This window comes from Mastomys coucha, unplaced genomic scaffold, assembly GCF_008632895.1.
Source record: "Mastomys coucha isolate ucsf_1 unplaced genomic scaffold, UCSF_Mcou_1 pScaffold22, whole genome shotgun sequence".
NCBI lineage: Eukaryota > Metazoa > Chordata > Mammalia > Rodentia > Muridae > Mastomys > Mastomys coucha.
In genome coordinates, this window is record NW_022196905.1 from 94,390,281 (window position 1) to 94,410,629 (window position 20,349).

The 20,349-nt window shown below is 43.6% G+C and overlaps 1 protein-coding gene across 8 annotated transcripts in view; it reads right to left on the reverse strand.

The window, feature by feature from the left end:
- The window catches only part of Wdfy3 (WD repeat and FYVE domain containing 3), a 247,489-nt gene that overhangs the window by 213,804 nt on the left and 13,336 nt on the right, over positions 1–20,349 (reverse strand). For 4 of the 8 annotated variants that reach the window (XM_031337009.1, XM_031337005.1, XM_031337006.1 and 1 more), the window contains exons 1-3: positions 10,082–10,595; positions 8,196–8,322; positions 4,674–4,762 (exon numbers count right to left, since the gene is read on the reverse strand). The gene's annotated coding sequence lies outside the window, so the exon portion shown is untranslated. Of the gene's footprint in view, positions 1–4,673; positions 4,763–8,195; positions 8,386–10,081; positions 10,598–20,349 lie in introns of those variants that run through there. The other 4 variants (XM_031337002.1, XM_031337008.1, XM_031337004.1 and 1 more) reach the window with 3 other exon arrangements.

Below are 20,349 nucleotides of genomic sequence, written 5' to 3' on the forward strand. Positions count from 1 at the left end.
GAGAGAGAGAGAGAGAGAGAGAGAGAGAGAGAGAGAGAGAGAGCATGCATGCAGAGGGCAGAGCACAGCCCTAGGGACAGCACCTGCCCTCTGTCTTGTCGGAGACAGTCCCTCTGTTATGTGCTATTGTACACCCCAGACCACAGCTCCCAGGAATTCTCCTCTCCCCACCTCCCAATCTGTCATCACAGCACTCACTGTGTCTGGCTGAGACTCCACTCTCCCCAGCCTGGCATGAGCCATTCTTTAAAGTGAGATGGCTTGCTTTCTGGAAAACTTTTAGTAGCTTTCCTTCAAAGATATATAAACATACACACGCACAGCAAAAACACAAGGCTTGTCCACTGATTAATGGAAAAGGTAAGATTTGAGACAGGGTTTCTCTGTATAGCCCTGGTTGTCCTGGAACTCACTCTGTAGACCAGGCTGGCCTCGAACTCAGAAATCCACCTGCCTCTGCCTCTGCCTCCCAAGCGCTGGGATTAAAGGCGTGCGCCACCACCGCCCAGCTGAGATTTGCTTTTTAACTAAGCCAAATCTTAGCTCTGCTCTTTAAATTTTAACTTTTAAATCAAAACTAGGACAGAGGTGAATATTCATACCTATGAGGTTCTTAAAGACATCTCTTGAGCTAAGAAATGAGATATTCTTATTTTGATATTAACAAATATTAGGCAAGTATATATATGGTATATATGGTAAGTCATATATATGACTCCGCCTTTCTCTGCCTGTTCACAGCACCTGCTTTCAGCCTTTCTCTGCCTGTCCATGCCACCTGCTTTCTGCCTTTCTCTGACTGTTCACGCCATCTGCTTTCATATGCACCATCTGTGCATCACAGGATCTTGACCCTGGACATTTGAAGTTTGAGTCTAGGCCAATTTTTTGAGGCTCCTCCTCCTTCAATGCATGCAAAAAACTAAACAGCCCCCAAAGAGCTCATGTCCCACAGACTTCCCAATGCCTATCTTTCTTCTGTATCATTTGTATTGCCAAGAACTTGCAAGGACTCATTCGTGTTTGTTCTCTCTTGTCTTTCTGACAGGACCTCCCTACTAGACCAGGCTGACCTCACACTCTGACTGTTGCCTTCCAGCTGATGAAGTTACAAGTGTCCATAAACTGCTAAAGAAAAAGCAGTCTTCCTTTTTATTATATAAAGAAAAAAAAGTGTTTGGGCACATATCTGATGCCTGGCCAAGTTAGGTCAAAGTGCTTGGATGAGGGAAATTCCTCCTCCTAAATTTCCCCCTTCTCTTTACTTACCCACAGATACATTTTTTTTTTTCAACGACTAGCGCCCTCAGGAAGCCCCTAAGCAGCCACAGACATCTCAAACCATATTAATACATCCAAGTGTTTTTAGCAGAGATTGTGGTACAACAGTCCACAGGTGGATAAAGAAAATGTGGTACATCTACACAATGGAATACTATTCAACTATGAAAAACAAAGATTCTTGATTTTGCAGGCAAATGGATGGAACTTGAAAATACTACCCTGAGTGAAGTAATCCAGACCCAAAAGGACGTACATAGTGTGTACTCACTTATGAGTGGACATTAGCTATGACCTACAGGACAGCCGTGCTACAATCCACACACCCAAAGAAACTAGATAATAAAGAGATCCCAGGGGAGGATTCAAGAATCTCACTCAGAGGAGAAACTGAATAGCCATGAGGGGAGGATGGAGAGAGGGACTGGGTAGGAAAGCGGTGAAGAGGGGGAAAAGGCTGGGGACCAGGGGGTGGGGGTGAGAAAGAGCTGGGAGTGAGAATAGAAATGGGGGGATTTAAAAACAAAACAGAACAAAAAACCAAAATGCAGTCCCCAGGGAAAAAGGGCCAACTGGCATCCCAGAAAGGCCATGAGGAGATGGACAGCCCTGAATCTCTGCCGCTCCTTTTCACAGGCCAAGCAAAGCCCTCACGGACTGTGCCCGGCTGCCTGTACATGGCCAGCCTTCTGACATCAACAAAGCCATGTTCTTGATGAGAAAATGTGAAGAGCTCGGGAAACCCACCTGGCAGACAGTTGAAAACAACAAGGCTGTGAGCTAAAAAGTCTGGGGCCTCCAGGTTTCCACTTTTATCACCAGGGACACTACACAGGGATTGGTTTTCACTGACTAGCGGAGGTCAATGGACACTTTGCTCTCCAAATAAGTATCCTATCTGTGGGAGTGCTTTGGATTTAAACTTCAGTTCAGTGAGGCGGTGTGCAAACAAGGCATTACTCGAAGACTACAGGAAAAGGAAAAATTACACCAAGCTTCACAGTGAAAGATAAAAGTATGATGCAGATTATAAATATTTGTAGTGGCTAGTCCTGGTTGTCAACTTGACTCTATCTGGAATGAACTACAATCCAGAATTGGAAGGCTCACCTGTGGTCCTAATCTGGAGGCTGAAAGATACAAGTTTCTGACCTGGATCTCGGCATGGAGATCTTGAGGCATAGTGGCTATGAATCCCAGAAGATTAAGACAGGAAGATCTCAGAGTTCAAGGTCATCTGGGATTAAAGGTGTGGTGGCACAAGGCTATGAATCCCAGAAGATTAAGACAGGAAGATCTCAGAGTTTCAAGGTCATCTGGGACTAAAGGTGTGGTGGCACATTTATCTTTAATCTAGGCCACACTTTCTGCTGCAGACCTATATAAGGACACTGGAAGAAGGAAGGCTCTCTCCTCTGTCTGCTTGCCTTGTTGAGACTGAGCAACTGCTAGATCCTAGGATTTCTACTCACAGTTGCTACTGACCATTGTTGGGAGTTGGACTACAGACTGTAAGTCATCAACAAATTCTTTTACTATTTAGAGACTACCATAAGTTCTGTGACTCTAGAGGACCCTGACTAATAGAATATTCCTAAATTATCTACCTACTTAGTAACATTAGTTTATCTACAGTGAAGAAGACCAAACTAAGGGCCTTAGCCATGCTGGGCAGATGCTCTATCACCAAGTGAAACTCATCTAGTCCTCCTGGGTCCTAGGCTTTAACCATTGTGTCTTAAAATTAAGGAAAAATAAATTATAACTTAAAATTCTAAAGTCATTAGCAATGCAATCTTATTTTGCCACTTTGTCTTTTCTGATTATAGAAACTTTATACACCTGGCACTTTCAATTTTGCACTAAGGATCTGTATTCACAAATTCACCTGGATTTTCTTGAGTTCCTTCCCTGAACTTTTAAGTTTTCCTCGGTTGGTACTGGGGACTTAATGTCAACATGTGCTACTCCACTTAGTTTTCGGAGTATGTCTGCCGGAGGGGCACTAGCAGGCTGTCTTTAAAAAACAAAAAGCAAGAACAAAACGATGTATGTATTTATTTATTTTATGTGTATGAGTACACTGTTGCTCTCTTCAGAAGTGGGCATCAGATCTCATTACTGATGGTTGTGAGCCACCATGTGGTTGCTGGGAATTGAACTCAGGACCTGTGGAAGAGCAGTCAATGCTCTAACCACTGAGCCATCTCTCTGTTCTTCAGGAGAAAGAAGTCAGGTGATGTTTAGAGACTAGGCTTTAACAACACAAAGGCCAGTGTGAGGTTTTAAATGCCCCTCCCCTAAGCCTGCCAGGAGCTACTTAAGGACTATGGGACTCCAGGAAATGTAGGCTGGTACAGGTAGAAAAGCCTGTCAGAGGAGTCTAACTAGGACTCTGCAACCAAGGATGCCAGAGATGGGGAAAAAACACTGTGTGCAGAGGACAGGCCCTTTGCTGAGAGCTGGCACCTCTGCCTAGGTCCCTGGGTTGCCATGGATCTGGACCTGGAACACTCTCCAAAGCCTGATACCCTGTCCCTTTTGTCCCTTTTTGGTTAAGCAAATTTCAGTTGAGGGATTTTCAACCAGCAGAGGACTATCATGGCCCAAAAGGCGCCATCTCTTAAAGACCATTACCGAAGGACTCGAAGCCATGAAACAGTAAAAGCCCATGGCTAAAATGGACCACCACAGTTAAGCACCGCAGAGTCCTGGGACTCACAAGCACTTCACGATGCCATTTTCCACTCGACCTGGTCACTCCCAGTGGGGACAGCACAGCTGATTACAGGGGGCTGCTGATTACCCTGCTGCCGGCTTCACTGTGGCTCAGACAGTACGTTGCTTTCCATTTTGAATTCTGATCTTTCCTAGGGCCAGTGATGGTAGAATATTTTCTGATGATGGACAGAGGCAGAGGGCCTCAGCTCCCAGCCAGCAGTTAGGAGGATGAGTGATGAGACAGGCAACTGAGTGGTTGAAGCTCTGCAGTGGGTGGGCTATGTTGCTAAGCTGTGAAGCCCCTCAAGGTAAGGACACTATCAATCTGCTATAACTGTTTTCTGATGTGTTAGTTCATCAAAACCCAATGGTATTTTCCAGGAAAGAGATAAAGGAAATGTTTCTAACACACAGTTTTGTCGTTTACAGGCACCCATGATAAACGTACTGATGACTAAAAGGCAGAATCCGAGCCGAAGACAGTGAATTCCAATATGCCCAGTTTAGGTGACAATATTAACTGCCATGAAGACAAAGTGACTTGCCCTAGTTGACCCAGCTCTCAGGGATGAAGCGGGGTTGAAACCTGGATCTTCTGAATCCCAGCTCTGCAGACATGATGTGCCGCAAGGATTCCATCCCTTGCTCCTTTATGAAGTCCTACAACTGACCTGATGCTGTGTGCAGCGCTGGCATGAATCTGCACAGACAGGAATGACAGGCACTTGCTTCCTGAAGCAGATGTCAAGAAGTGTCACACCTGTGAGAAAGAAAGGGAGAGACTTAGCTTGTGTTCTGCATACCAGCCGACCCAGCACCCTCTCTGCTTCCTTAACACCTGAGAACACACCACTTCAGGCAGATAAAACTGCTTTTAAAACAACAGGTGATGGGGCTGGAGAGATGGTTCAATGGTTATGAGCCCTGGCTGCCCTTCCAGAGGTCCTGAGTTCAATTCTCAGCAACCACATGGTGGCTCACAAACACCTGTAATGGCATCTGATGTCCTCTTCTGGTGTGTCTGAAGACAGCTACAGTATACTCATATACACATAAAATAAATCTTTTAAAAAAAAAAAAACAACAACAACATTTGAAAAGGGGGCCAGCAAGATGGCTCAGTGCTTGCCACCAAGCCTGACAACCACAACCTGTGATTGAACCCTGGAATCTACAGGGTGGAAGGAAAGAACTGATTCCTGCAAATCCTCCTCTGACCTCCACAAGACTGCCATGGCGCACAAACACATACACAATGAATATATAAAATGTAAAAAGAAGCTTTTGAAAAAGAAATAGATGTGATGTGCTTTTTTTAAAAAAAAAAAAAAAAATCCATGAAAAGTAGATCAATTAAAGTATTCGATCCAAAACCTGGTTTCGAAGCTGAAACCAGGAGAAGTTATGTCAAAACACAGTGCCAGCACCAGGATGAGAGTCAGGGCAGATCTAACCCAGCTCCTCCCGTTGGGGACATAATACAGAGCGCAGTGTCTCCCCCTTCAGGGAGGAAAATAAAAACAAACTATTTCTCTAAGTGTGCCTGTCAATCATCAGAAGGTAAACCAAGTATAGAGCTGAATGGATGTGTGCAAATTTAAAACCAGAAACTCTGCATCCTCCCTGTAAGGTCACACGCAGGCCATACCACACACAGACTATATGAGTGCTTCTATTTGTGAGCCCATGTTTCAGTAGGAGAGCCCTAGCATACAGATATGGACTCTAGGCTCTAGACAACATCAATTCTGCTTCAGAAACTTTCCAGTTTTAACCAATTACTTCCTTGGTCTCAAGTCTCCTGTCTTCAGGAATGAATACCCGGCACTAATTCCAGCAGACCTCCTAACTCTATTCTTACTCTTGGCCAGTGTTCTGTACCTACAGAAGCATCGTCATAGTTAACAACATTCTGCTTTCTTGCATACGACTCGGTTGGGTCAAAAACTTTGTTAAATTCTTTAATCATAACAATTCAAACAAAAATCAGTTATCATTTAAACACCTCTCCAAGAAGAATCCAGCTGTGACAAGTTTCCCACTTCTTTGATGATTTCTAATGTTGCTATGGTTTTTATTTGTGTTATTTGTTGAGACAAGATCTCATGTAACCCAATCCAGCCTTAACTAAGTGTTGGAATTATAGGAATAACCATCATGCCAGCCAAGCTTGGCTGGTAATTAACTAGGAGGTAAAGTTAGAAAGAGAGGCACCTTGTCCCTAAACTTGATCCCTGGGACTCACATGGTGTAAGGAGAAAGCCAATTCATGGTGTTCTGCAAGCTGTCCTGACCTCCATAAGCACATGTGGTGGCTTGACTATGCTCTGCCCACGGGAAGTGGCACTCTTAGGAGGTGTAGCCTCGTTGGAGGAAGCGTGTCACTGAGGACTCCTAGTGCTCAAGCTCTGCCCAGTGAAGAAGAATCACTTTCCTCCTGGCTGATTTCAGATCAAGATGTAGAACTCTTAGCTCCTCCAGCACCACATCTGCCCACATGCTGCCATGCTTCCTGCCATGGTAATAAGGGACTGAACTTCTGAACTGAAAGCCAGCTCCAATTAAGTGTTTTCTATAAGAGCTGCTTTGGTCATGGTGTCTCATCACAGCAATGAAAACCTAAGTAGGACAGCATGCCGTAGCACACAAGCACTCCTCCCCCACAGACAGGCACAAATAATAAATATTACTATTTAAAACACTGCATTGCATCTTCAACAAATCTTAGTTGTATGCTGTATCAGGCAGTAGACACACACACACAAGCTTACTGAGAAAGAAGTCTTTAAACCAAGAAACTTAATAGCAGTATTAAGCATTCAAATGCCAGTAGGGGAAAAAACAGAAGTGACGTGTCCTAAATTCTGTCTTCAGAATATAGCTTAATAATAAGGTCTTACATAGCATAGGCTGGGCTTGAACTCACTATGTAGCTGATCCTACTGTGTCCACCTCTGAAGTGCTAGGATTCTAGGAGTGAGCCACTACCATTCATTTATGGAATGATGGGGACTCTATAAACAAATCCATAAAAATGATATCAAACAGCTCTTGTCTTACAGGATTTAACATTTTCATTCTGCATTACACTTCTGATATATATATATAGATATAGATAGATATATAATTATATATTATATATTATATATATCTATTATATCTATCTATCTATATCTATATCTATATCTATATCTATATCTATATATGTATGTATGTTTTTTTCCAGACAGGGTTTCTCTGTATAGCCCTTTCTGTCCTGGAACTCACTCTGTAGAGCAGGCTGGCCTCAAACTCAGAAATCTGCCTGCCTCTGCCTCCCAAGTGCTAGAATTAAAGGCATGTTCCATCACTGCGCAGCTCCAAAATTTATAAATGCTAGGCAAGTGCTCTACTAAGAGAACTACAGCCCAGTCTTAATTGTATTTTCAATATGTTATTTGCTACCTACAATAAGTATTTGTAAGAATTTAGTTAAATCCAAAGCAAAACAATAATATGAATATCACCAGGCTCATGTCTCTCAATCCTATGGAATGAAAATTGAATATACACATTCTCCTTAATTCTTAGGCACATATTCCAGAGAAATTTTGACATGTGGAACAGGAGACAAGTACCAAAACTTTTGCAGCATACATGTGTATAATAGTAAAAAAAAAAAAAAAATGTTTTTAACTAAAGAACTAGTAACTACATTGGGGTCCGTTTACAGAGCACAGGGTCATTCTATACTGAGAGCCAGTGACTCATATCCATTGGCAACAGCAGCTTGGGGGTGTAGGCTTAGTAAGAGTTCAAGGCCTTCCTCAGCTACACAGCAAACTGGAGGCCAGCCTAGACCCCATGAGACCCTGCCTCATACAATAACTGACCCAAGAATGTAAGTCAGTGACATCAAACAGGTCTTGTCTTATAAGACTTAATACTTTCATTCAATATTACATTTCCAAGACTTTTCCATTCAATTTTCATAATGATACCAAATGGATTCCCCACAATGTGCAAAGCAATTACGCTCTTACATGCAATAACAGTCCACATTTAGCCACACCTGCTCACTTTCTTACTTTTAGGATATAAAATGGATTCAACCACAATCTTCTTGCTCATTAAGGATGGTGCACATTCTACCCTATTTATTGGTTAATTCATGCTTTCCCTGTGGCGAAGGCTTCTCCCTATCTTCTGCTCACTTTCTTCCTGAGGTGTTCTTCGTCTCTCACGCATGCTGTGTAGGTGCAGATTTATCTGGTTTGGCCAGTTCTCATGGCCAGGCCCAAGCAGATATCAGATAGGTGGAAGGAGCAGGAAGCCAGGAAACTGTGAACAGCAAGGTAGAGCACCAATGTTTTTCTCAGTTCAGCCTTCTGAGCAGCATGCAATCTACAGAAAATGGCGACATGCAGACAGAAAATACTAAACAGCTGATGGAGCTTTCTAAGCTTTCATTTAAATGCAAGTTCAACCAAAAGAAATGCTTAGGAAATGATGTAGGTACATTCCAACTGCGGCGGCACACGACACAATTTCAAGGTGTCAAGTTCTAAAAGGGCCCCAAGCCGGGTGGTGGTGGTGCACGCCTTTAATCCCAGCACTTGGGAGGCAGAGGCAGGTAGATTTCTGAGTTCAAGGCCAGCCTGGTCTACAGAGTGAGTTCCAGGACAGCCAGGGCTACACAGAGAAACCCTGTCTCGACAAAAACAAAAAACAAAAAACTAAATGGGCCACAAGTTAGACAGTATTTCTACTCTGACCCTTATAAATCTACATATATTTATAATCATGCTTCACCTGCCTGTAACTTAGGATAAATCTGGTATGATGTCAAAGGCTGAGTATTTTTAAATGCACAAATGTTCATACATAAAAATATGAATTTCAAAACTAAATTATATAAATCAGAAGCAGTCACCTGAACTCCAGACTTGGCTAAAGTGTTAGCCACACCTCTGTCTCATTAAACCCTGTGTTACTAAACATGGGGGTTCTATCAAGCAAAATCTAAGAGGCTTAAAATCAATTAAAGTCTTCATAGTTTGTAGATGAATGGAAACATACTGTTCCTCAGTCTTTAACGGATTTCAGGGTCTCTGAGCTCCAACACCGGAGCACTAAACAGCACAAACGCCCATCTTCTCAAACAAACTTTTTTTTAATGTTTTCTTTTTTTCTTTTTTATTGGATATTTTCTTTATTTACATTTCGATTGTTATCTCCTTTCCCGGTTCCCTCCCCCTCCCAGAAACCCCCTAATCTCATCCTCCCTCCCCCTGCTTCTATGTGGGTATTCCTCCACCCACCCACCCACCTGAAATAAACTTCTAATAAGCAATTTTATGGCCTCCCATGGCTCTTCTGGGACACCTGCCAGATCATGTAACAAAATGCATGAAGGGAAAGAACAAAAGAGCCACATGAAGTCTGTGGCCCTCCATATGCTGACCTGATCAGACTTGGACTGCAGATGCTGACAGCATCCCCTCCCACTGCCTCCGCTCAGGTCACAGCTGATCTAACCTCTGCCACTGCAGATGTAAGCCTGGCGCTCAGGAGGAGCACTGCTGTTAAGTTCCTCTCCTCTCTCCTCCCAATAAAATAACAACTACTGCCAGACAGATCTCCAGTTACCAGACGGTACACAATCCTTCTCCCTACACTTCCCTGTAGGTGACAACATCCTCATGGAGGTCAAACATCACCAACATGTACTTCTGCCCACTAGGATCCTCCCATTCAGACTGAATTAAATTGCTCCCCATCGCTGCACCACTAATACTCAGAGGAATACCATCACCTACTGGGTGACCTCTAAAGGCCAGTCAGACCTCACCTCTCTCGAGCTATGGGCAGCACCTGGCATGGCTCGCTGCACTCTGGCATGCTTCCCTTCCCTGCCACTCATACTCTTGGTTTGATCCCAAACGTGGCAACTGTCTCCCCATCTTCTAGACTGAGCCCTGCCCCTTCCCAACCTCAGCAATTCTGATCCTTGACCGTTCTCTACATTCCATCAGCAAATGCTACTACTGACTGTTCCCCAAGTACTCTCAGATTCTACTTCCCTTCACATCCCCAGTACCTGTGCATCTCAAAGCCTGTGTCATCGGCTCTCCCTGGAGTTTCTACCAAAGCTTAGGAACTGACCTACTGATGTCTACACATCTCTATTCCAGTTCCTTCTCATGAAAGCAGTGAGGATCATCAGACCACACAGCCTACATCAACCATACGACAAAAGGGACACCCCTATCTCACAGTGACCCTCTCGTTGCCTCACAGTAGGAACCATCATAGTCATAAAAGACCCAATATGACATCCGCTGAGCTCCTGACACCACTTCCCACTCCTTGGTCACACTTCCTGCAGACTGGGCACATCAGGCCTCATGGCCTTTCCACTTGCTACTCTAAGGGCATCTACGAGGCATTATTTCTTCACAGCCCTTCCTTCCTGTCTTCAAGTCATTGCTCAAATGCCTCCTGTATTCTTTCTGAGTCTGCCCTGGCGTTCTCTAGATCCCTTCTCTGAGATTTCTCCAGCATTACCAGATGATTTCTACTGGCTATTCCTAACTTTCCCTCCCCCCAACACACATAAAAACTAAACTCCATAAAAGCAGAATCTTTTGTTTCGTGTGGTGTTACATCATCAATGCCTAGAAAAGGAGAGGGAACAACAGCAAGAGGCAGTTAAGAAGCAAATTCATAACTACTGGGGCAATAAAAAGGTCTAAACTTATAAAACTAGATAATCTGAATAATCATAGTACTTTGTTTTTCAAAGATGTCTTTATTTTATGTATGAGTGCACTGCAGCTCTCTTCAGACAAACCAAAAAAAGGCATTGGATCCCATTACAGGTGGTTGTGAGCCACCATGTGGTTGCTGGGAACTGAACTCAGGACCTCTGTATGAGTGGTCAGTTCTTTAAACTCAGGACCTCTGTATGAGCGGTCAGTTCTCTTAACCTAGGAGCCCTCTCTCCGCCCCAATCATGGTACTTTTTAAATGTAAATTAATCATTCTAAAATGTCTTCAAAATATGAGCTAATGACAATCCTGAGGACAGCAGTTGCCATAGCAGGTGTGACTTGGTCACAATGGTAAAAGCCACCCCCATACTGAGGCTTTACAGCTCACAGAATGGCTTATTTTCCACTAACTGCTGCCACATTTGACAAGTGTGGCTTGCAACACCAAAACAGAGGGAAATATTGTAAAAATGCTCATTCCAAACCCCGACTCCAGACAAAGAGACGAGGTCTTTGTAAATGAGAACAGTCTAAAATAAAGGCCAGATTGTTTTTAATGTTTTAAATATTGTGCTTGGAAATAATTTCAAACTTTACAGGAGCTTTTATTCAAGAACACAAAAAGGACAATCATACCCAGATTCAGCTATTATTAGTAACCTCTTTTAATCTGTGTTTATCTGGCCTTAGCCACCTCCAACCCCCCAGGATAAATCACAGGTACCATACGCATCACCTCTTGGCTTCTACCCTAGACTGTGCATTTCCTTATAGGCAGGTACTTCCTCTACAGACACATCACAGCCATCAACTCTGGCTAACTGAAGTCTTATAAAAGCTTTATCTATTTCTTGGTCTGTGTGGTCAAATTTCTCAACTGATCTAATGCTGTCCTCTACAGCATTTTCTCTCAATCTGTCATCCCATGTAAGGTCAAGCACTGTATTGCTAGTCCATCCTTATCTCAAGCCTTTCACGTGAATAAGGCTCATTCTACAGCCTTGGTCATTTACAGTCCTTACTTATCCATAAACTGCAGCCTCTCCCCATCGCTCCTTTTTAGAAAGTGCAACATTCCTGATTAAGAATTTGCAGGACAGTTCATCCTAATGTGAGGTCATGCCACTTTGGGCATAGATGAGGATGTGTCCCTTTGGGGTGTCATAATTGCAGTCACACGGGTGACCGTCAGTTCCATATTGTTGCTGGATCTTATAATTTCTACCTTATTCCTTGCAACTAACATACAGTCTGTGGGTATGATGGTTTGAATAGGTATGGCCCCCAGAGACTCATGTGTTTGAATACATGGCCTACACGGAGTGGCACTTTTAGGAGGTGTGGCCTTGTTGGAGTGGGTGTGGCTTTGTTAGAGGTGGTGTTTCACTGTGGGGATGGACTTTGAAGTCTTCTATACTCAAGCCATGCCCAGTAAGGCACACAGTCTACTGTTGCTGACTGCTGATCAAGATGCAGAATTCTCAGCTCCTCCAGCATCGTATCTGCCTGGATGCTACCAAGTTTCCCACCATGATGATAATGGACTAAACCTCTAAAACTTTAAGCCAGTCTCAATTATATGTTTTCCTTTATAAGGGTTACCTTGGTCATGGTGTCTCTTCACAGCAGTAAAACCTAAACTAAGACAGTGTGGAAATGCTTTAAGACCATGAGAATCCATGTCCCTGGTCAGTGAGCCCCTGCTTTTGTTTTGATCCTTGATGCCACTAATCATCACTAGCCATGCTAATTGGCTACAAAGTGACAGTGATAACTCTTAAACTTGAGTCCTACTTAAGCAAGAGGCCCACCCCCACTTATTTATTAATCAGTTTATTATAGTATGGATTCATATTTTGTATATATATTATATAACACTATAATACATATATAATATGAACATATACTGGTTTTAAAAATATAGACAAACTGGTGCCTTCAACTCTAATTCATCCCCCAAAGATTTATTTTTGCCTTCTCCTAGCTCATATTATACATCAATCCTTTCCTTTCTCAAGGAAACCTTTATTCCAACAACTTCAAAACTCAAAACTCAATCCTCAAGGTACCTAAAAAATGTCCCTAAAGTATTTTGTCCACATAAGTGCAGAAAGTAAACACACTAAAAAGAGTTCAGGACTTCTGTCCCTCCACCTCCATTCAAACTGAGGGTAACTGCTCCAGCACAGTGTTAATAAGTAACTTAGATTCATTCTTGAATATGGGCACAGTACTCATTTAAAATATAACCTAGTTCACTTGTTTTGGCAATTTAGCATTTTTCTGATTCCCATTCTCATCTTAAATATGAAAAGTAGCAGGTTTGAAAAAGCCTAAACTACATAAAAGGGTCTAACTTTGAAGTGCCACTCCCTTCCATAAACCTTTGATATCTCCCTTTAGCCCTTCTTTTGATATATTCAAGCAGATGTGTGTACACTTTTATTTCCCTTCTTACTTATATAAATGACAGCACAGTCTCTAAATATGTTTTAAGATCTCTACGAATCATCTTGCACAGCAGCAATGCCATGACACCAAAGCTAGACAGTAAGAGATGATTGGAAAGCATGCCCTGTGCATTTACATATCAAGAACTTTCAACAAAATGCTAGCAATCAAAAGTCACGTACATATTTAAAGGTGTAAACTGTAAAGGAAAAACAAAGTCAGCACTTCGCCAGCAATGAAAGCAGAAACCCAGTACTCAATAGAACTACGCAGCCTGGGACACCTCAATAGAACTACGCAGCCTGGGACACCTCAATAGAACTACACAGCCTGGGACACCTCAATAGAACTACACAGCCTGGGACACCTCAATAGAACTACACAGCCTGGGATACCTCAATAGAACTACGCAGCCTGGGACACCTCAATAGAACTACACAGCCTGGGACACCTCAATAGAACTACACAGCCTGGGATACCTCAATAGAACTACACAGCCTGGGACACCTCAATAGAACTACACAGCCTGGGACACCTCAATAGAACTACGCAGCCTGGGACACCTCAATAGAACTACGCAGCCTGGGACACAGAACGAGAGACTTTGTTTCCCAGAAATACAGCCACACAAATTACCCAGTGGCTCACAGGTCTGATTGTTAATCTAGTATATCTCTGACACTCCACAGCCGCGCACGGCACGTTTTCCGAGGAAAGCTGCAAACATCACTGTAAGAGACACTCCTTGGGGGCGGGGGCAGAGCTGGTGGGGTCAGCTGTCTGTGGCTGCTGGGAGTGCCAGCCCAGTCACCAGCTATGGAGCAGCATGGCTTGGTACTGCCCAGTGTGTTTAGGTTTTGCTTTGGCCCAGTGTTTGCTTGCTGTCTGTCCATAACATCTCTTTTGAAGTGGGAATGTTTACTATATGCATTAGATGTCCCCTGTTCATTTTTAATAGGGACTCACAATTAAGAGATCAGCCCGAGTTTCAGAAGAGACTTTTGAACAGTATTGGGACTGGCAAAGACTGTGAGGACTCTGGAGGTAGACTAAGAGGATTTTACATTAGGAGATAAAAACAAAACTTTAGTGGTCAAGGTGGAATGTTGTGACATAAGGCATCAAGCTGACAAGTGATAGGGCTATGGTAGCTAATCTTCACTGCTATCTTGGCTGGATTGTGAATCACCTCTAGGTGTGCCCATGGGGGTGTTTCCAGAAAGGTTTAATTGACCTAGGGAGACTCACCCTCAATGTGGGTGGCACCATACCAGGGCTGGGTCCCAGACTAAAGAAAAAGGGGGGAAAGGAGAAAGGCAGCCCTGGAATCCATCTCTGTCACCCAACTACAGATGCAGGGTGGCTGGCTTTCTCACACTCCTGGCACCCCGCCTTTCACCACCAAAATTAACAACATCTACTTTTAAAAAGCACTTATATAAGTAAGAAGAAGCTATAAACTGAGAGAAAACATTTGTGAAACATGGCAAACTGGTATTGGATATACATAACGAAATTTTGACTCAGTTTAAAAGCAAGCAAACAAGCGTGTGTTTGGTGCGGAAGCACACAGTAATTGTGTGCACATAGGCACCAATGTCTATCTATCTATTTATCTTGTGGAAGGTCTCCCACAGAACCTGAAGTTTACTTTCTTTCTGTCTGTCTGTCTGTCTATCTGTCTGTCTGTCTATCTATCGATCAATCTGTTGTCTGTCTGTATATCTATCTATCTTGTGGCATTCTATCTATCCATCCATCCATCCATCCATCCATCCATCCATCTTGTGGCAGGTCTCCCATAGAACCCGGGGCTCACTGATGAGGGTAGACCAGTTGGCCATTGGCCTTGGGATCCCACTCCCTTTGCCTACCTAATACTGGGATTACTGTCCCTATTTTGGTGCCTATTCTTTCACACAGATGCTAGGGACCCAACATGACACTCCAACTCCTACATAGCAGAAACTTTACCAATGAAACCATCTAAAAGAGATAAAATGCCGCCACATAGAGATAAGAGAATGGAAGCACATGCATGAACTGGGTGGGCCACCTTCTCTAAGTATTAAGGGAGAGCTGCCTCTGAACCCTGAGTCTGGGAAGACCAAGAAGAAGCCTCTGGGGACTGAAGAACTGAGCTGGCCTGCTAGGGACATGGCCCTCATAAGCCAAAGCCGTAGCAGAGATCAAGTTATCCAGTGTGGAGTGAACTGGTTTGAGATTTGTGAAGACAGACACTTTGAGGGCTTCAGCTACCATTTTCTTCCTCACTGGTCACTAGAGTGCAGCAAGGACCTCTCTTCTTTCTCTAAATACATTTTTCCCTCCATCACACAGAAAAAAGTTGCCATATTTTAAGCTGTAAAATACCAAGAAACAATCACATTGGCACTGTATGCTTACTGTCCAGTCTGTTTACCCCAGCTCTGACTCTTGCTGGGGTATGTTCGTTTGCTTCTGGGTTTTCTTCCACAGGAGAAACTGCACCCAACCCTACTGCTTAGCACCTTGTGCTCTGGTGCACGTGCACGATGCTGAGGCAGGAGCACTGCCAGGAGGAGTTCCAAGCCAGTCTGGGCTAGACCACAAAACCTTGTTTCAAATAACCATGAATCAATCAAACAAAAAAAGATGCGCTGACAGGGCTATGTCTCTTTTTAAGTGTAAGCAGTAATGGAGAAAAAAATGGGGTTACCAAGGAGCTATTCTAACTATTTCTGGGAAGGGCGTGCAGCTTTGATTTCTGCTTCTTTGGGAATGGCCCTCAATTCACAAAGAACAAAGGCTACTGGCCATGTATCTGTCTCTGTCTCCCCACTCTCACAGGCCAATACCTGATCTGAACAGGTTGATACAATCCAATCTTTCCAACAAAGCAACATTAATGACAGGGTACTCCGAAAAAGTTATATCTAAAAACTGTTGCCTATCCCCCATGACCATTACCCCCTCAGTGTGGAAGAACAGGCTTGTAATCAACACCTGGAGGCTGAGACAGGAAAACAATAACTCCAAACCCAGTCTTGACCATAGAATGAGACTGCCTCAACAATAACTAAGTAACTCCTGCTAATAACACCCCAGAGAAGCTCTTGCTCCTGCTTAAGCGCCATGCCTTTGCTGCCGAATTCCCTAGTGGTCCCTTTCTCCGCCAAGTGCAACTAGTTGCACTGTGAGAGGAGAGCTTGAAGCTCACTCACACTTACCACAGAGCGGCCTAACAACCATGCCTTCCCCTTGCTTCCTGTCTCTCCACACTGCAGGTTCGCCTCCAGAGCTGCGACATTCGGTCCTCAGGCCCCAAGTGCTTTCTCACATCCTCCTAGAAATTCTGCAAGGAAGCACATCCACTGCAGAGCTTACTTCTGTGAGCACCCGTTCCCCACTGAAGACAGCACTGGAAACTGTCAGCAGTCTGGGCAGTCTCGTGATGCCAACGGAACAGAAGGGTGGTCACTGATTAACTCGGGAGCTGATCTTACCCTGAAAAAGCACTTTCCGGAAAAGAATGGCAGACAGGAAGGACATCCTGCTGGTCTCCTCTGCTCCTGGAGTGGGTGGCTAGGGTTTCTAGCTCTGTTACACTGTTGCTGTCTGCTTCTCCTTCACTATTCTAAGCCTGTCCACAGTTATGTTATTAGAAGCAAACTTCTGGTTTTTTGTTTGTTTGAGTTTTTGTTGTTGTTGTTGTTGTTTTGGGTTTTTTTTTTGTTGTTGTTTATTTGTTTTTTGAGGTCCCTTTCTCAACTATTCCAAAGACCAGGACCAACTTGACTTTCAATTACCAGTCCCAAACCCAGAGTGATTGCAAGCCATAACCCAGGACCCATGATCCACAGAGAGAGCTAGCTAGTGGCCACCTATACAGACATCCCATGTATGTTTACATCTGAAGTCTCAAGAACACGAAGCTGATCGCACCATTCACAGCTGTTTGGCCTCTGGCATGGAGTACCAAGGAGGCCCCTAAGCACCTGTGCTTGGCTAGACTGGCTGTAACACTTGTCCCTCTGTCTAACCCATCTAGTGTAACACCAGCCATCTCACCAGCTCTGAAACTTAGGGTGCTCTGGACAAAAACACATACAACAAAGCTGTCATGAAAGGTGACAAGAAAACATGCAAAATTTAGAAATACAACAGGTAGATAAACAGAAAGGAAAAGAAAACATTCTAAATGGTGTGAGACTGAGGTTCCTCAGGATTAAAGCAATGACCCGATACAGGAAGGATGGCTGGACGTTTCCAGGACAAGTTTTATTTATTTATTTATTTATTTATTTATTTTTATTATTATTTTATTATTATTTATTTTATTTTTATTATTATTTATTATTTATTCATTTATTTTCAACCACCAGGCTACAGCTTGTAAATACAGAGACAAAAAAAAGGTGGTGTATGTGTGTGTGTAACTGCATTACATTTTGTAAAAAAAGATTCTACTACTGAATATTGAGATGACTGATTTCAAAATTTTAGAAATCATGACACAAAACCGGCAAGGTAAATGAGATATGCTAGTGTACACAGAGAAATCAATGTCTCTCTGTATCAGTGCTGACGTCTCTTTATTCCAGCATGGTGGTACACTCCTTCATCCCAGCATTCTGGAGGCAGAGGTGGGGTCTCTGTGAGTTTGAGACCAGCCTGGTGTACAGAGAGAATTCCTTCCAGGCCAGTTGGAGTTACATAGTGAGACCCGTATCAAATAAAATAAAATAAAATAAAATAAAATAAAATAAATATATGAATAAGCAACTAAAATTCCTTTGACTTCTAAACCCACTGGAGCCTTCAAATGGAATTCTCACCATTTTTATCAAAATTCTATTTTGTCACTAGAATATTCCTGCTGGAGTTGTTCTGGTCGCTGGCTCTCTTTACCCATCTAAAGAACAAACAGGAAATGAGGTCCTCTAAGGTATACGCAATAAATACCAAGTAGGCAAGATTTGGAAAGGAAAGTATTTGCCAGAGGCCTCATGAGGCCAGAGTTGTGGGACAAGTGTAACTGGCTGAATCTGGAATTCCAAACACCAGTGAGGCAGGAAGCCAAAGGACACTTGGGAGCAGAGGCCAGGCCGCTCTGCAACTAATTCTTAATAATCTAAACTCTCCTGCAGAGGAACCCTCCAATCGACTTCAGAGTTTCAGCATCGTAAGTGGAAGCTTACTACACTCGTGCTCAGGGGACAAAGGATCCAGGTGGTAGTAAAGGTACATCACTCATTCATCTTGCTCTCTGTGTAGTCCAGACAGACGCCAACTGGCCAAAGGTGCCTCCCCACAGATCCACAGGCCCACTGCACAACGCCCCTCACACACAGGCTTGCTCCATTTCCACTCACCCTCTCATCGAGTAGTTCTCTTTTATTTGATTTTATATTCCCATAATGGTTTTCTGTGGAAAGCAGATGAAGTCCTGAGACAGTGTGTAGTGTCTGACAGAGCGTGGCCATGTCCAGGACCCAGTGCCTTCCCAGGAAATGGTAGAGCCTTCCCATGGCCCGCAAATGCTGACAAATGTCAGTGTGTGTAGAGAGGTCAACCTCAGCTTCCTCTTCCCTTACATTTACAGCCTGAGACTGGTCCCCTACAGAGACCTCCAAGGCACTGGCTCTCTGGGTTGTCTAGTGCATTTTTGTACTTATGTGTATGGGTAGGCCTCCCTGAAGGAAGCCGAAGCAGGAACTGAAGCAGAGACCTTCCATAGAGGCCTGCTGCTTACTGGCCTGTTCTTAGCTCGCTCAACCCAGTTTCTCATTTGACTCTGGACTACCTGCTCAGAGGTTTCAACATCATTGGTAGGCTGGGCCTTTCACATCAAACATTTATCAAAAATCTGTCCCACAGACTTGCCCACAGGCCAACCTGACGGAGGCAGTTCCTCAGTTGAGGGAATCTTCCCAGGAGATTCCAATTTGTGTCAAATTGACAGAAACTAACCATCAGGTTATTAAAGAAGATATTAAAAAAGAAGGGTGAGGGGCATAAACAGAGCCACCAACTCACCTAACAGACTGCTTGAGAAGAACACCTAAGTAACAATTAGATGCAAGGGTGTAAACAAGGTTTCCATTACAATTGTGCTTCTTAAAGGAGAGCCCTTCTCAGTCATGTGACTCAATATGCAAAGCAACAATTATACTGGAGGTAAATAAAGTCTGGCTAAACTGGTTATCAACCAGGCTACCAAGAAGAGAGGCTTAGAGTACAATGCTCCTTTCTCTATCAAGCATCATCAACAATTAATAAAAATAAAATAATAATAACAACAACAATGGAAATATTCCTTATGGGACTTTCCTCCCTTGTGTCAAGCCTAGGATTAAATCCCTGAAGAGGAAAGAGAAAATCAAAATGAGAAAAAGTCAAAATATATGAGAATCCACATAGAGGAAGTCAAGATCTTGCTTTAAAAAGATACACAACTTGCCTCCGAGCTGCTGAACTCTGAGCAAGGCACCCTCCTCACTAAATGGCTAGTGTGTCCACTCTCCTGTCACGAGCCACACAGGCATGTCCGTGCCAGTGAGCACAGGGCTCCATGCCTTCCCCAGCACAGGGCTCCATGCCTTCCCCAGCACAGGGCTCCATGCCTTCCCCAGCACAGGGCTCCATGCCTTCCCCAGCTTCCCCTTCTCCTTTGAGAGACTCTAGAGCACCTATGCCAACCCAATGCCAACCCAGCATGCTTATGTAATCCGAGACAAGCTGGGTGTCTAGGAGCTTATTTACTCTGCTGAGTCAGATGTTAATCTGAGTGTCTGTGGAGATGGAGGTGGGAAACACAGAGGATACTATGAGACAATTCCCATGAACACTGTTGCACAACTACCTACTAGTTCCAAAATTTTCCATCCTTCATAGGTTTGGAGGATTTACTTCAGCTAGACTAGGTACCCTGTGCCATCAACTCTGACTGGCTGACCCAAGACAGACCATCCCATTATACAGAAAGAAGGCATCTGCCCTCTCATGCCTGCCGTCACCTACCACTCACACACCGTTCTTTCTTTTTCCCCTGAGACATTTAAGCTGACCATTAAGCAATCCTACATTCCATAATATCCCCAAATTCTTCAGTGCTATTCTACTTTTAAAAAGAAAAGAAATGCAAAGAGATACTCCAAACACC